Genomic DNA, 15,326 nt, shown 5'->3' with positions numbered 1-15,326 from the left:
TGCCTTTTTTAATGAACTGTTTCAGTGGACCACCAGTCCTCAAATGGGAAATAGTCCTTTTATTAAGCTCCCAGGTTGAAAACAGGATATTGGCATATACACAGTTTCTTATCTTTGGGGACATTAGCTAATGGTGAATTTAATTAGTCTCCTATATAAGAAATGCCATCCTGGGTCAGAGCAGTGATCCATCCATCCCAGACTGTCCTAAAGAACTGCTCCAAGGATACAGGTTACTATTGGAATTCAGTCATTCCTATAGGACACACGGGCCATTTTTTATTTCCCGTAACAGTATTCAGAATTCATGCATTCATTTAAACTTGTTAGCATGCAGTCTGTTCTGATTACATGTATTATATATGTATTAAGCTAAAATAACTACATTTGTTGGAATGGGTGATTCTAGGGGAAAACACCATTTATAATATGAACTTCAGTTTTTTCCTTGCTCATAAGCTGCTTCAGTTTTCTTCACCTGTAAAATGTAAAATGATTGCACAGGTTTCCTCCCTCCCCCCACTCTCAAAATCTTTTCTGTTATTTCTGGTATGGCCAATTTATGATGTTTGTCTTCCTCACCCTCATTCCTAGCATTTTTTTACCCTAAATGCCACTTAAACATAGAATGTTAAGCAAGCTCTTTTTGTATCATGAAGGAAGTGTAAGTTATAGAGGGTCATGAATTCTTTTGATTTGCATGACGGCTGTACTTAAAAGTTTTGTGGATTTTAGGAGAAACAGTTTTTCATAGCCAGGGGTCAGAGAAAATAGGTATAACTTACATTGTGTGCTTTGAGATAGGCATTTATTGAAGACCCTTTTATGAGACATGAATTCTACTTTTTAACTTGCTGGAAACTGGTTGAAGACATTGGTCATTCCTTCTTTCTTTGTATAGTGTCCACCATGAGGAATTATCTTAGAGTTTGGTTGTGGGAAGAAACATCTATTACTTGCTGAAAATAATTATACCCTACCATAACCACTAAAGAAGGAATAGTGTTCTCCCCCTAGCTGATAAAAGGAATTTAGGGAAAAAATTGTAACTCTTCTTGGTTGGCTTGCATATTTGAAGTTATGGATTATCCCCTAGAAAACAAAGAGGCTTCAGTGAGTTTTATGAAAATTGTTTCCATTCTTGAGGAAGTTAATGGAATTGGGTGACAGTCTCTAGGGCACATACATATGATGACAGCATCTTCAAGAAGAGGCTATCAAATACTGGAGTTCTGTTACTCAAGTAACAGCTCCTTGGAATACTAGCAAAAGTAAACCTGCTTTAATACCAAGCCACTCTCTGTAGTGAATATTTTATTGTGTGTTGTATTACAACTCATGAATAGCAATAAAGCCACAGACACTGTAATAATTTAGATTTGTATGTATCTCCATTATGTAAGATGTTGAAGATATACAAGAAACTGAACTCTGAACTCCAGAGCCCTGGAAAATATTTACTTGAAAAAATAACAGTTATTCATGCTATGTATGAGTGTATGCAACAGGAAGAAAGGGCAGAGAGAGAAAAAACTACTAAAATTTAGGGAGATTCTGTGTATGATCGTTTTTAAAAAACAAAAAGACTCTGTGCTCCGCACTCTCATTTGTTAAACACAAATCAAAATAGTAATTGCCGTTGATGATGCCCCAAACATTAATTTCAAAAGCAGACCATCCATTGTCTTTATTTAATCTTAAGGATAAGTCTGCACACAGTATTTTGTTGTCAAGAAAAAGAAAAGCACTGAAAATCCTAAGGTTTAATTAATTTTTTTATATTAAGGTATCATTGATATACACTCTTATGACGGTTTCATATGAAAAACAGTGGTTACTGCATTCACCCATATTATCAAGTCCCGCCCATCGCCTATTGAGGTTAGTGTCCATCAGTGTAGTAAGATGCCACAGAGTCACTACTTGCCTTCTCTGTTCTACACTGTCTTCCCTGTGACCGCCCCCTCCACCCCCGACAATGTGTACTAATCATAATACACCTCAAACCCTTCTCCCTTCCTCCCCATGCACCCTCTCCCACCCCTCCTCTTGGTAACCGCTAGTCCCTTCTTGGAGTTTGTGAGTCTGCTGCTGTTTTGTTCCTTCAGTTCTGCTTTGTTGTTTTATTCCACAAATAAGGCAAATCATTTGGTATTTGTCTTTCTTTGCCTGGCTTATTTCACTGAGCATACTATCCCCCAGCTCCATCCATGGTATTGCAAATGGTAAGATTTGTTTCTTTTTTATGGCTGAATAGTATTCCATTGTGTATATGTACCACATCTCCTTTATACATTCATCTACTGATGGACACTTAGGTTGCTTCCATATCTTGGCTATAGTAAATAGTACTGCAATAAACATAGGGGTGCATATGTCTCTTTGAATCTGAGAACTTGTATTCTTTGTGTAAATTCCTAGGAGTGAAATTCCTGGCTCAAATGATATTTCTGTTTTTAGTTTTCTGAGGACCCTCCATATTGCTTTCCACAATGGTTGAAGTAGCTGACATTCCCACAAGCAATGTAGGAGGGTTTCCCTTTCTCCCCATCCTTGCCAGCATTTGTTGTTCTTAGTCTTTTGGGTGTTAGCCATCCCAACTGGTTTGAGGCAATACCTCATTATGGTTTTAATATGCATTTCCCTGATAATAAGTGATGTGGAACATCTTTATGTGTATGTTGGCCATCTGAATTTTTGGAGAAGTGTCTGTTCATATCCTTTGCCCAATTTTTAATATGGTTATTTGATTTTTGGGTGTTGAGGTGTGTGAGTTCTTTTTTGTTTTTTTTCTTTTTAACAGTGTTTTTTAAAAATTATGGTATTATTGATTTATACTCTAATGAAGGTTTCACATGAAAAAACAATGTAGTTACTGCATTCACCCATGTTATCGTGGCCCCCGCATACCCCATTGCAGTCACAGCCCAACAGTATAGTAAGATGCCACAGAGTCACTATTTGCCTTCTCTGTGCTATACTGTCTTCCCCACGATCCTCCCCACACCATGTTTGCCAATCACAATACCCCTAAAACCCTTTTTGCTTGCTCCCCACCCACCCTCCCAAACCCCTCCCCTTTGGTAACTGTTAGTCCCTTCTTGGAATCTGTGAGTTTTGTTGCTGTTTTGTTCCTTCAGTTTTGCTTCGTTGTTATACTCCACAAATGAGGGAGATGATTTGGTGCTTTTCTTTCTCTGCCTGGCGTATTTCACTGAGTATAATACTCTCCAGCTCCATCCATGTTGTTGCACATGGTAGGATTTGTTTTCTTCCTTTAGCTGAATAGTATTCCATTGTGTATATGTGTGACATCTTTATACATTCATCTACTGATGGACACTTAGGTTGCTTCCATATCTTGGCTATTGTAAATAGTGCTGCAATAAACATAGGGGTACATATGTCTTTTTGAATTTGAGAAGTTATATTCTTTGGGTAAATTCCTTGGAGTGGAATTCCCAGGTCAAATGGTATTTCTATTTTTAGTTTTTGAGGAACCCCCATATTGTTTTCCACAATAATTGAACTAGCTGATATTCCCACCAGCAGTGTAGGAGGGTTCCCCTTTCTCCACATCCTCGCCAGCATTTGTTGTTCTTAGTATTTGCCATGCTGGCCATCCTTACTGGTGTGAGGTGATGTCTCATTGTGGTTTTTATTTGCATTTCCCTGATAATTAGTGATGGGGAGCATCTTTTCATGTGCCTGTTAGCCATCTGAATGTCTTTGGAGAATTGTCTGTTCTTATCATCTGCCCATTTTTTAATCAGATTATTTACTTTTTGGGTGTTGAGGCTTTTGAATTCTTTGCATATTTTGGATGTTAACCCCTTATCGAGTATGTTGTTTACAAATACATTCTCCCATACTGTAGGATGCCTTTTTTGTTCTGCTGATGGTGTCCTGTCCTGTATGTACAGAAGCTTTTTAGTTGCTATAGTCCCATGTGTTCATTTTTGCTTTTGTTTCCCTTGCCTGAGGAGATGCATTCAGAAAAAAGTTGCAAAGGTGTATATTCAAGAGACTTTTACCTGTTTTCTTCTAAGACTTTTATGGTTTCATGACTTACATTTACGTCTTTGATCCATTTCAAGTGTACTTTTGTGTATGGGCTTAGACAATAATACAGTAATCCGGTGTCATTCTCTTGCATATAGTTGTTCACTTTTGCCAACACCTGTTGTTGAGGAGGCTGTCATTTCCAAATTGTATGTCCATGGCTCCTTTATTGTATATTAATTGACCATATATGCTTGGGTTTATATCTGGACTCTCTATTCTGTTCCACTGATTTGTGGGTCTGTTCTTGTGCCAGTAACAAATTGTCTTGATTACTGTGGCTTTGTAGTAGAGCTTGAAGTTGGGGAGCATAATTCCCCCAGCTTTATTCTTCCTCCTCAGGATTTCTTTGGCTATTTGGGGTCTTTGGTGGTTCCATATGAATTTTAGAACTATTTGCTCTAGTTCGTTGAAGAATGCTGTTGGTATTTTGATAGGGATTGCATTAAGTGTGTAGATTGTTTTAGGCAGGATGGCCATTTTGACAATATTAATTCTTCCTATCCATGATCGCAGAATGTGTCTCCATTTATTGGTATGTTCTTTAATTTCTCTCATGAGTGTCTTGTAGTTTTCAGGGTATAGGTCTTTCACCTCCTTGGTTAAGTTTATCCTAGGTATTTTATTCTTTTTGATGCAATTGTGAATGTAATTGTTTTCCTGATTTCTCTTTCTGCTAGTTCATCATTAGTGTATAGGAATGCAACAGATTTCTGTGTATTTTGTATCCTGCAACTTTGCTGTATTCTGATATCAGTTCTAGTAGTTTCAGAGTGGATTCTTTAGGGCTTTTTATGTACAATATCATGACATCTGCGACAGTGATAGTTTAGCTTCTTTACCAGTCTGGGTGCCTTTTATTTCTGTGTGTTGTCTGATCGCCGTGGCTAGGACCTCCAGAACTATGTTAAATAAAAGTGGCAAGAGTGGGCTTCTTGTGTTGTTTCCAATCTTAAAGGAAAAGCTTTCAGCTTCTTGCTGTTAAGTATGTTGGCTTTGAGTTTTTCATATATTGCCTTTTATTATATTGAGATACTTGCCTTCTATCTTGAGAGTTTTTGTCATGAATGGATGAGGAATTTTGTCCAGTACTTTTTCAGCATCTATTGAAGGTGATCATGTGGTTTTTGTCCTTCTTTTTGTTGATGTGTATGATATTAATGGATTTTTGCTTATTGTACCTTCCTTGCATCCCTGGGGTAAATGCTACTTGAGCATGATGGATGATCTTTTTGATACATTTTTTAATTCAGTTTGCTAGTATTTTGTTGAGTATTTTTGCATCTATGTTCATCAGGGATATTGGTCTGTAATTTTTTTGTGTGTGTTGTCTGCCTGGTTTTTGTATTAGAGTGATGCTGGCCCCATAGAATGAGTTTGGGAGTATTCCCTCCTGTTCTGTTTTTTGGAAAAGTTTAAGGAGAATGGGTATTAGGTCTTCACTAAATGTTTGATAAAATTCTGAGGTAAATACATCTGGCCCAGGAGTTTTGTTCTTGGGTAGTTTTTGATTACCAATTCAATTTCATTGCTGGTATTTAGTCTGTTCAGATTAAATGTTTCTACTCTGGTCAGCCCTGAGAGGTTGTATTTTTCTTGAAAGTTGTCCATCTTCTAGGTTATCCAGTTTTTTAGCATTTAATTTTTCATAGTATTCTCTCATAATTCTTTGTATTTCTGTTGTGTCCATAGTGATTTTTCCTTTCTCATTTCTGATTCTGTTTATGTGAGTAGACTCTCTTTTTTTCTTGGTAAGTCTGGCACGGGAGTTATTTATTTCATTTATTTTCTCAAAGAACCAGCTCTTGCTTTCATTGATTGTTTCTATTGTTTTATTCTTCTCGATTTTATTTATTTATGCTCTGGTCTTTATTATGTCCCTCCTTCTACTGACTTTGGGCCTCATTTGTCCTTCTTTTTCTAGTTTTGTTACTTGTGAGTTTAGACTGTTTATATGGAATTGTTCTTTCTTGAGATAAGTTGGTATTGCAATATATTTCCTTCTTAGCATGGCCTTTGCTGTGTCCCATAGATTTTGCAGTGTTGAGTTATTGTTGTCGTTTGTCTCCATATATTGCTTGATCTCTGTTTTTATTTGTTCATTGATCCTTTGATTATTTAGAAGCATGTTGTTAAACCTCCATGTGTTTGTGGGCTTTTCTGTTTTTTTTTTTGTTTGTTTAATTTATTTCTAGCTTCATACCTTTGTGATCTAAGAAGTTGGTTGGTAGAATTTCAGTCTTTCTGAATTTACTGAGGCTGTTTTTGTGGCCTAGTATATGATCTGTTCTTGAAAATGTTCCATGTGCACTTGAGAAGGATGTGTATCCTGTTGCTTTTGGATGAAGTGTTCTGTAGATTTCCATTAGGTCCATGTGTTCTAATACATTGTTCAGTGCCTCTGTGTCATTACTTATTTTCTGTCTGGTTGATCTATCCTTTGGAGTGAGTGGAGTACTGAAGTCTCCTAAAATACCATTGCGTTCTATTTCCCCCTTCAATTCTGTTAGTATTTGTTTCACATATGTAGGTGCTCCTGTGTTGGGTGCATAGATATTTATAATGGTTATGTCCTCTTGTTGGATTAATCCCTTTATAATTATGTAATGTCCTTTGTCTCTTGTGGCTTTCTTTGTTTTGAAGTCTATTTTGTCTGATACAAGTACTGCAACTCCTGCTTTTTTCTCCCTATTAGTTGCATGAAATATGTTTTTCCATCCCTTCACTTTTAGTCTGTGTATGTGTCTGGGTTTGAAATGAGTCTCTTGTAGGCACCATATAGATGGGTCTTGTTTTTTTATCCATTCCTTGACTCTATATGTCTTTTGATTGGTGCATTCAGACTATTTACATTTATGGTGATTATTGATATGTATGTACTTATTGCCATTGCAGGGTTTAGATTCATGGTTATCAAAGTTCAAGGATAATTTCCTTACTATCTAATGGTCTAATTTAACTCACTTAGTATGCGGTTATAAACACAATCTAAACATTCTTTTTTTCCTCCCCCTTCTTCCTCCTTCCTTCTTTATATATTAGGTATCATATTCTGTACTTTTTGTCTATCCCTTGACTTACCGTGGGGGTAATTGATTTGATTTTGTATCTGCTTAGTAACTAATTGGTCTACTTTCTTTACTATGGTTTTATTTCTTCTGGTGATAGCTATTTTTCCTTAGGTACACTTCCATCTATAGTAGTCACTCTAAAATACACTGTAGAGATGGTTTGTGGGAGGTAAATTCTCTCAGTTTTTGCTTATCTGGAAGTTGTTCAATCCCTCCTTCAAATTTAAATGATAATCCTGCCACGTATGGTATTCTGCTCTATTGCATTAAATATATCATGCCACTCCCCCTGGCCTATGAGATTTCTGTTGAGAAGTCTGATGATAGCCTGATGGGTTTTCCTTTGTAGGTGATTTGTTTTCTCTCTCAGGGTGCTTTTAATACTCTGTCCTTGTCTTTGATCTTTGCCATTTTAATTACTATATGTCTTGGTGTTATCCTCCTTGGGTCCCTTGTGTTGGGAGATCGTGCACCTCCATGGCCTGATATACCATCTCCTTCCCAGATTGGGGAAATTTTCAGCAGTTATCTCCTCAAAGACAGTTTCTATCCCTTTTTCTCTCTTCTTCTTCTTCTTGTACCCCTGTAATGTGAATATTGTTCCCTTTGGATTGTTCACACAGTTTTCTCAATGTTCTTTCACTCCTAGAGATCCTTTTTTCTCTCTGTGTCTCATATTCTTTGTATTTCTTTTCTCTAACTTCTATTACATTTACCATCTCCTCTACATCATCTAATCTGCTTTTGAATCCCTTCATTGTGTGTGTCATTTCAGAAACTGTTTTTTGAATGTATCTCATTCCTGAATTCCTTCCTGAGTTCTTGAATATTTTTCTGTACGTCCATTAGCATGTTTATAATTTTTATTTTGAAATCTCTTTCAGGAAGAGTGATAAGTTCATTTTCACTTGGCTCTCTTTCTTGTGTTTGTGGGATTTTGGTTTGAACCAGGTTGCTTTGTTGTTTCATATTTGTATGTGGCGACCTCTAGTGCCCAGAAGCCCAACTCTCTGGACCTGCTCATCCCCTGGAGCGATAGCTGGGGTCACAGGGGAGTGGCAGTGGTGCCTGTCAGGAGGAAAGAGGTCTTTTCCTGCTTCCCGGCTGTAGTGCCTGTCTCCACTGCCAGGGCCAGTGGGCCGAGCATGCAGGGAGAAGCCACTATGCTTTGCACTTGTAGCTGCTGTAGGTGGGGCTGCTCTCTGCCTGGCCTGGCACAATGGTTGGTTTGTGAGCCAGTGTCAGTCGGGAGGAAGGCGCAGCAGGTTCCGTATCACGGTGGGGGGCCTTGGAGCCACTTAGGCAGTGATGAGGATGTTGTGACTGAACCTTCTGAAAGTTCCCAACCTGTTGGGCAGAGTGCCCCCGGACAATTTTGTCCACCTGTCCTTTCACCTAAAGAGCAAGCTCTGTGCAATCCTTGCCCCTTTAGCAGCCCTCTCTCTGTTAGGAAGTCTCTCAGACTGCCTGCCTTTGTTTTGTCCCAGAATGGCTGGTTGTGGGTATCTGTTTTCCACAAGAACTGAAATATTAGTGTCTCCAGGTATTCTGTCTGTCTCATGTTCCCAACCCCACTAATCTCCAGAGCACCATGTAATGTAGGTTCATGCTCCCAGAGCAGATCTTCCAGGGCTGGGTGTTCAGCAGTCTTAGTCCTCCACCCCCTCCCTGCTCTGTTTCTCTTCCTCCCGCCAGCGAGCTGCAGTGGGGGAAGGCTTGAGTCCCTCTGAGTTATGGCTTTGGTACTTTACCCTTTTCCTTGAGGTCTGCTGTTTTCCCCAGGTGTAGACTGTCTGCCACAGCTTTTTTTCCTCTTGCTCTTTCAGTATATGATGTGTTTGGTATATTTTTATATTGTATGTGGTTTTAGGAGGAGGTTTCTGTCTTACCTCTCATGCCACGATCTTTAATCCACTCTAAAAATCCTAAGGTTTTTAAAAAATAAGGTATTTACACTTGATGTCTTGGGAGAGTGTGACCTCCCCTTCCCTTTCCTTCATCTTTCTTTACCATTCAGATTTAAGATTGTGAGGAGTATTTTTTTTAAGTGTTAATTTATGCTGAAAATTCCCAGGATACAATAAAGTATCTAGAATACCTAGCATATGTATTTAGGACTTTGGGAAACTTTTAAATCATCAATCTGTAGAATCTCTCCTCATAAAGCAGTACAGTGCTTAAATGGCATGTTTTTTAGTCAGTGGGAATACTTTTTTCTGAAGAATTTCCACTATCTCCACATAACTGAGGACATTAGTGTAGCAAGGCCACATTTCCTGGGTAATGTGCCTGACACTTAAGTAACTGTGTTTTATTCACAATAGATAAATTACTTTTACTGTAACTTGCTGTGTGATATAGAGTGGGTGCATCTAATAATAACCAATTAAGTTTACAATTTAGAAAGAAAATATTCCTACAAAATAGTTTTTTGATTAATGACGTTAAAAATCAGGTTCTGTTGAGTAAAGAACAGGCCAATCAGTGTTACGTCATAGTGTTAGAAAGGAATTCAAGTGTTCACATGAGAGAAACTTCCAGAAAAGGAAAATTAGGCATCATAACTGTAATAATTATGTTGTAAACATTAAGAAATTAATATACTTTATTACATGTATGAATATATATATATCTGCCTATATCAAGAAAGAGAAGTATTTTAAACATTGAGAAAGTACATTTTGATAAACACCTATGTACCCACTCTACTAAATCTTAACATTATTTCCCTGACTTCTCAGGATATATGAAGGAGCTGCTGGTCAGTTAGATGTGATTCAGGTTAATCATTGAATGAATACTAATTAGTGAACTGTGGTATGTATGGTTTACTCTTAACTCAGTTCCCTTAGGCTTGAATGTAGCATATTCTTCTGATTCACCCCTTCATGCCACAGCTTTCTTATTAATGTGTAACAGTGAACCTTCCCCTTTGTCCTCTTACCTAAAGCAACTGTGGAAGAATGTAACAAATATCTAAAATGACCCATATACATTTACATTACTCTTACGGGGAAATGTATTTGTGACTAATAATTTTATTCCAGTTTAGTGCACATTACAAGAATGAAAAAGAAAGACTGGGATTTTGCATCCTGGCGCTCCTTCTGGTTTGGACAGGTTACTTAACGACTCCGTGTGCTTTATTAATACCTTTCATATAGGCGAGTTCAGAAAATTAAGAGAGTCAGTGTAAATATATGGCACACAGAAGTTGCTCAGTGAAGGTTACTTGAATATTACTAGCCTTTCAAGTGGGTGAATTTGCTAAAGTCTTATTTCCAAATTTGCAGGGGCATTTCTATACCCAAATACTTGAGTTCTCTTTGTGTTCTCCACTGCCAAACAAAGCATGGTTTAAAATTAAATGTCATCATCCAACCCTTAGTACCCCTGCTGATTGTTTTCATTGTGCTCTTGGTTTATTTTGTACCTAGGGTTGGATGGGCACATAACAAGTGCTTTGTGAACCTTAAACTAAGTGAAAATAGATTGTTCAGATGAAAGGTATGTGAATAAGTCAGTTTTGGGGCAGCTCTGGAGAACTCTTGCCAAAACTGGTATCTTTGTTTCGGTCTTCAGAGGCTATTAAATGTGATCACTGAGTCATCCTTGCTGTTTTTCTCTGTCCCCTGGCTGTCTCTCTTAAGACCCTGAAGCTTGCCAGCCACAGGATGTTTAAAAGGCAGAGTAGGTGTTAGCCCAGGGGCAGTTTGTTTATTTAAAGAAAAATAATTAAGTTCAAACATCCCTACCATGTCAAAACTAGTCTAGTTGTGTTAGAGTTACTGAGTTCTTTTGATTCTTTCTGGTGGTCATCGTGCCTAAAGATAATAGATAAAATTGGAAGTCTCTAAGTTTTCCTGAGATTGTTTGGAACTTCGTAATGTAATGCCAAAGAGAAATCCCTAAAGAAGTGGGAGGCAAAGGAATGCCATTTATTTTGCTAGTTATTTTTTAATGGGACTTAATTCAAATCTTTCACCACTCCTTTCTAGAATTATGGATACAGATGATTTAAAAAACAACCCCCGCCAAAAAAACCCACAAAACCAAATAGAAAAACAAACAAAAAACTCACTGTGGTTAGTTACATCTTCATTAATTCTTTGAAGTTGAGCTCATAGAATCTTTTAAAAGGGGCAATATAGTTTTATAGATGTTTAGACACAAAGATGTGGAAATTGATGACTTGTGTTTCAAATGATATCATTTCCAGAATTTATGACTTATTTCTCCTTACATATTCTATGCCAGATAAGAAAATTTGAGGCAGATATTTTGGGCTTGCTTAGGGTACCAGGGTGTATCTCTTTTGATGAAATAGCTTGTAAAAAACCAAGTCCTAAAGGAAGTGGAAGAGGAATAAACCAGAGAGATACCTGGTGTTCCAGGCAGAGGGAAAATAAGTCCCGAGATCCTGATGTAAGAACATGCATGATGAGTTTGAGGAGAGGAAAGAGGCCAGTGTGGCCAGAATTGAGTGAATAAAGGGGTAGAGTGGTAGGAGATTAGAGACATGGGGAAGGAAAATAATCAGATCGTGGTCCCTTGTGGCCTTTGTAAGGACTTTGGCTTTTAGACTAGTGAGATGGACTTGGAGGGTTTAAGCAGAAGAATGACATGATCTGACTATGAAAAGGACTAACTTGACTAACTTGCTGAGGGGTTATTTCTCATTACCAAGCGGAGATGCTGGGGATCAGATAGGGAACTACTGCAGTAGTGCAGATGAGAAAGAAGGTGGCTTGGCCCATGCTGGTAAGAGTGGAAATGGTACTACTACGGAATTTATATTTAATATTTTGAAACTAGAGCTCCATAGATGAACACGTAATTGATAGTGATGAGTACTTTTGCACATTAATATATGATTGACCTGTTTGAATGATCAGATTAGTCATTGGGTTCAAGTTTTGTCAGCCTGACTTACCCATTATTTTAAAGTTTCCCATCTACCTTTTTACCTAATGGCTTTAGCTACCATTGATCATTTTTGATATCTGTTATTTCATTAGTGTTATAAAATGTTGATTTTCTTATCCTATCATTTCCTTCTACATTCATTATTTGGAGTCCTGTGAAAAAAGAGCTTTCACTTACTCACTGCTTGGTTACTCTGGGATATGTTTCATATAAGAAAGCTAGGATAAATGCTTCATTCTTGTCCTCTGTCAACTTTCAGAATAATAAGGTAGTGCCCTAGCAATTTCCAAAGATGACCATGAATTAAAAAAATATATGTTTACTGTTTCGGTTGTTGATGGTCATTATCATTCTGGTATTCAGTGTTGTTCATTTGGGCTTAAAACATGTCTCCAAAGCCAAAACTCTAACACAAGGTATGTTCTGTGAAGCTGTCATCTTCCATCCTTATCCCTTCTACCCTGCTTTTCTCTTTTCACTGTAGCTGACTATTTTAAGTGGTTTTTGTTTATCCTTCCATTGCTTCTTTTTGAAAGAAAAAAAGAACAAGTCTATATTAATACTTGTATTACCCCCTCCCACACAATTTTAATAAAAAGTAGCATTTTGTGGAATAATAATTTAGCCATGTGAGAGATTTTTGCCTCTCAACAGTAGTTGCACCAGTTTACTTACATTCCCAGCAGGAGGGGAAGTAGGGAACTGTTGGGTTCCTTGAGGGTATTCTTGAGACCTTTCAACTTTATTTTTATTGAAGTATTGTTGATATGCAATCTTATGTTGGTTTCAAACATACAACACAGTGGTTCAACAGTTACCCATATTATTAAATCCCCACCCCCTCTAGTGCGGTTAGTATCTATCAATGTAATAAGATGTTACAGAATCATTGACTATATTCTCCATGCTGTAATGCTGTCCCTGTGACCGATTTATATTGTTATTAATGCCGTCCCTGTGACCAATTTATATTGTTATTGCGAATTACTGTGCCCCTTTATCCCCTTCACCCTCCCTCTCACCCTCCCCAAACCTTCCCCTTGGTAACTGGTAGTCACTTCTCAGTGTGTCTGTGAGTCTAGTGCTGTTTTGTTCTTTCCATTTTCCTTTGTTTTTATACTCCACAAATAACTGAAATCATATGGTATTTGTCTTTCTCTGCCCTCTAGTTGCAAATGGTAGGATTTCCTTTCTTTTTATGGGTGAACAATAATTCCATTGTGTATATATACCACATCTTTATCCATTCATCTACTGATAGGCACTTATATCTTGGCTTGGACCATATCTTGGCTATTGTAAATAGTGCAGCGATAAACATAGGGTGCATATGTCTTTTTGAATCAGGGATTTTGTTTTCTTTGGGTAAATTTCTAGGAGTGGAATTTCTGGGTCAAATGGTATTTCTATTTTTTAGCTTTTTGTGGAATCTCCATACTGCTTTCCACAGCAGTTGCACCAATTTACATTCCCACCAGCAGTGTAGGAGGGTTCCCTTTTCTCCGCATCCTTGCCAGCATTTGTTATTTCTTGTCTTTTGGATAGTGGCCATCCTAACTGGTGTGAAGTGATAATCTCATTGTAGTTTTAATTTGCATTTCCCTGATGATTAGTGATGTGGAGCATCTTTTCATGTGCCTGTTGGCCATCTGAATTTTTTCTTTGTATAAGTGTCCAGGTCCTCCACCTATTTTTTTAATTGGGTTATTTGTTTTTTTGGATGTTGAGGAGTATGAGTTTTTTATGTATGTTGGATGGTAACTCTTTATCAGGTGAGTTGTTTATGAATATATTCTCCCATATTTTGAAATGCCTTTTTGTTTTGCTGATGGTGTCCTTTGATGTACAGAATATTTTTAGTTCAATGTAGTCCCACTTGTTCATTTTCGATTTTGTTTCCTTTGCCCCAGTAAATGTGTCCAGGAAAAAATTGCTCATGTTTATTCAAGAGATTTTTGCCTCTCTTTTCTTCTAAGAGTATTACGGTTTCATGACTTACATTTAGGTCTTTGATCCATTTCCAGTTGACTTTTGTGTATGGAGTTAGACAATAATCTAGTTTCATTTTTCTTAAATTTAGCTGTCCAGTTTTCTCATTACCAGTTGTTGAAGAGGCTGTCTTTTCCCCATTGTGTATTCGTGACTCCTTTATCATATGTTAATTGACTGTATGTGTGTGGGTTTATATCTGGGCTGTCTGTTCTGTTCCATTGATCTGTGGGTCTGTTCTGGTGACAGTACCAAACGGTTTTGATTACTTGTGGTTTTGTAGTAGAGCTTGAAGTTAGGGAGTGTAATCTCCTCTGCTTTGTTCTTCTTTCTCAGGATTGCTTTGGCTATTCAGGGTCTTTTGTGGTTCCCTACGAATTTTAGAACTATTTGTTCTAGTTGATTGAAGAATGCTGCTGGTATTTTGATAGGGGTTGCATTGAATCTGTAAATTGCTTTGGGCAGGATGGCCATTTTGACAATATTAATTCATCCTATCATGAGCATGGGATAGAGTTCCATTTATCAGTGTCGTCTTATTTTCTCTGATGAGTGTGTTACAGTTTTTGGAGTACAGGTGTTTCACCTTCTTGGTTAGGTTTATTCCTGGGTATTTTATTCTTTTTGATCCAGTTGTAAATGGAGTTGTTTTCCTGATTTCTCTTTCTGCTCGTTTGTTTTTAGTATATAGAAATGTGACAGATTTCTGTGTATTAATTTTGTATCCTGCAACTTTGTTGAATTTAGTTATTCTAATAGGTTTTGGTGGTGTCTTTAGGGTTTTCTATGTGTAACATCATGTCGTCTGCAAATAGTTTACAGTTTAATTTCTTCCTTATCAATCTGGATGCCTTTTATCTCCTTATCTTGAGAGCTTTCAACTTTTCACTCCTTAAAACTTTTTTTCTCATATTCGTAGCTGTCTGCACAGGCACCCCAAAAGAAACTATATGTTTAAAAAAGAAAAAGACACCAACCACACATTGGCAGTAGTAGCGAAATTGCATATCTAGCAATTGCCCTTCTAAGAGTTTTTCCCTGACGTTGCACAAACAAAATTACAAAGTGATACATGCTTTTGTTCTGTTTCTTGAGGGTTGGTACCATGTCTTGATTGTCTTTTGTTTATGAGCTTTCTTTATTGGGGGAGAAAACAGTGATTGTAGTTGGCATTAACATCAATGGTGTATGTGTAGAAGAAATGGCATTTTGAGACTTTGCCGTTTTGAAATGCTGTCAGATGGAAGATTTTATCAATTCCAGTTAAATTATCAATTT

At 37.4% G+C, this 15,326-nt stretch overlaps 1 long non-coding RNA gene across 2 annotated transcripts in view; it reads left to right on the top strand.

The window, feature by feature from the left end:
* LOC130682332 (uncharacterized) overlaps positions 1-15,326 on the top strand; it is a 109,852-nt gene that overhangs the window by 36,914 nt on the left and 57,612 nt on the right. The window lies entirely within an intron of this gene.

Source organism: Manis pentadactyla, unplaced genomic scaffold, assembly GCF_030020395.1.
Source record: "Manis pentadactyla isolate mManPen7 unplaced genomic scaffold, mManPen7.hap1 scaffold_266, whole genome shotgun sequence".
Taxonomy (NCBI): domain Eukaryota; kingdom Metazoa; phylum Chordata; class Mammalia; order Pholidota; family Manidae; genus Manis; species Manis pentadactyla.
This window is presented reverse-complemented; position numbering and strand designations above follow the sequence as displayed.